General features: G+C 41.6%; 1 long non-coding RNA gene across 1 annotated transcript in view; it reads right to left on the bottom strand.

Moving 5' to 3' along the window:
- LOC106012704 overlaps positions 1–1,454 on the bottom strand; it is an 8,598-nt gene extending 7,144 nt beyond the window's left edge. The window contains exon 1 of the long non-coding RNA XR_004858940.1: positions 1,414–1,454. This is a non-coding gene — a long non-coding RNA (uncharacterized LOC106012704). The remainder of the gene's footprint in view (positions 1–1,413) is intronic.
- Positions 1,455–2,416: the final 962 nt, after the last annotated feature.

The raw sequence follows: 2,416 nt of genomic DNA, 5'->3' as shown, positions 1-2,416 counted from the left end.
GTTTACCTTTCCTAACCCCGTAAACAACTCTGGATATTCCGAAGGTATACCTTGTTTCTTCACCTCGTTCACTCTCTCCAGGAGTTTCAAAGCTTCTATAGCTGGTCTACCTAACAAAAGCTCATTCAGGTTTGTGACGCCATATAAATCCTGTTCTGAAGATGTAGTCCTGGTAGCCAATGTAGCCCTGACTACTCCTTTTACATGTAACTCCTGATGTCCTGCTCTAAATAACTTCTTCTCTGTTTTATTTATTAGAGGTGAGTTTTTCTTGGAAATATCTGTCCGGTATCAACGTGACGTCTGCACCAGTATCCACTCTATACTTAACTGGCTTTCTTATTGTAGTTATTTCTGCGTGCCACAAGTCATCGTTGCTTTGCACGGCCCTGACACCATACTCGTTTTCCAGCTGTAGTGTTCCCAGGAAAATTTCTTCAACTTGTCTTACCGACTTCTTGTCTTTGTTTCTACAAGCTGTGGAGAAGTGTCCTCTCTTTTTGCATGTGTAGCATTCTGCATCTTTGGCAGGACATCCTTGTTTATCGTGTGGACCTCTTCCACATCTGTGACATTTTTTTCGTATGTTTTCTTTTCTTTGGAATTTTTTCTTGGGGCCCTGACCTTGCCTGTAAAACTTTCCTTTCTGTAACCTGTTTACTTCTGAAACTTCGTTTCCAGTACTTTGGCCCATAGTATGCGACTGTGTCCTAGATGACTCATATGCTCGTCCTATATCTAGACACCTTGTTAGGGTGAGATTTTTATCTTCCAAAAACTTTTCTCTTAATTAAGCTTTCTTCTCTCATTCCTATCACCACCTGGTCTCTTATTAAGCGGTCTTCCAACTGTGTGTCTCCAAAGTTGCAAGACTTGGCGAGCTGACGAAGCTGTGCAATGTAGGCCTCTCTTTTTTTCCTCGTGTGAAACATGTAAGACTCATAGGCTTCATGTGTCTTTCCTATGCAAAAGTCGTCAAAAGCTTGTATGACGCTTAGGAGATTTTTCTTATCCGCCTCGTCCTCGAAGTGGAAACCTTCAAAAATGTCTACAGCATCTTTTCCAATCGTCGCTAGAAACACTGCACATTGGAAATCTTCTTCTTCCTTGTTTAATCTGGTGGCAATCGCATAATTTTCGAAGTTTCTCTTAAACTATTCCCACCCCTGTGCTAGGTTTGTGCCGTCTGTTACGTTTAATTTTGATGGAAGGGGTACGATGGCTGTGAATTGCTTCTGCTGGTTTTCCCTGTTATGTTGTGCCATTTCTGTTCACTCGTTCTTGCCTAGTCTAGACCTCCACTCTCACAGAGCACTGTTCTTGATAGATAAACTCTAGTATTTCATTGAATGTGAGTGTTTTCTTGAAATTGTTGACAGTTCAGTAGCCACTTCTGACACTATGTAAAGTTACCTGGCGGTCCGATGAGTCGGGTCTGTCAGGGGGCCCCCGTCTAGCTAGCATCTGCGGGGTTTTTTGCCATTTTTCGGTCCAAAAGTTGCCAAAGATTGCCACAAAAATGACAAAAGTTGCCAAAAAAGTTGCCATTAATTTTCAAGCTTTCAACTCTCTGTGACGACGTATGTATTGCAATAATAATATGTTGACAGAGGTAACTTCATCTAAAGCACCAGAATTTCTTGAAGCCACATTGGATGTAAAACATGAAAAATAAAGGTTTCAAAATAGAATGAAATAAAAAATAAGAACAGCACATAAACAACTACAAAAATTAACAAATAAAGACGTGTGTTAACCTATCCGAAGATTGGCCGTTTTAACACTAAACGTGTTTAATTCAAGAAAAAGTACAGGATATTATTTACAAGTAAATTATGGAATCACACACAAGGGGCCTGCCAGTGTCAGTATTCAGTTTTGGTTTTTTTAAATTGCAGGAACAACATCAAATTAAATAATATACGCTATATAAACATAAAAACAGGGGCTCTCGTGGCCTACAGGTTAAGGTGTTTACCCCTCATTCAGGGTAGCGACCGAAAAAAAATTCTTCTCTAGAATTGTCTCCTTTCACCTCCTTTCCTGCTCTCTAACAATATTCTGTCGTCTGCTTTCGTCTCCTCTTCCTGTCCCCACCCCCTTATCTCCTTTGCCCCTCCTCTGGGGTCCTGACTCTTTGTGAAGCCTTTCTACTGCTACTCCTTGGCTCCTTCTTACTGCTGTCTTTCAGCCACACCCCTGATCTTCTGGTAGGAAAGATCTACACCTAGCCATCTCGGAAAAGGGTGAAAACTCTCGGAGGTCCCGTGAGCAAGTTGCGCACGTTAAAGATCCCTTGGTGGTCTAAAATCGATAAGAGTAGGTTTCGGCCGCCACCCAGGCAAAATTCAAAATTTCCTACCTACCGAAAAGGTTTAACGTGTCATGAGTGCTCATATGACCTTATGCAGTTGCG

Source organism: Aplysia californica, unplaced genomic scaffold, assembly GCF_000002075.1.
Source record: "Aplysia californica isolate F4 #8 unplaced genomic scaffold, AplCal3.0 scaffold00468, whole genome shotgun sequence".
Taxonomy (NCBI): domain Eukaryota; kingdom Metazoa; phylum Mollusca; class Gastropoda; order Aplysiida; family Aplysiidae; genus Aplysia; species Aplysia californica.
Note: the sequence above shows the minus strand (reverse complement) of the source record. Positions and strands in the feature narration are given on the sequence as shown.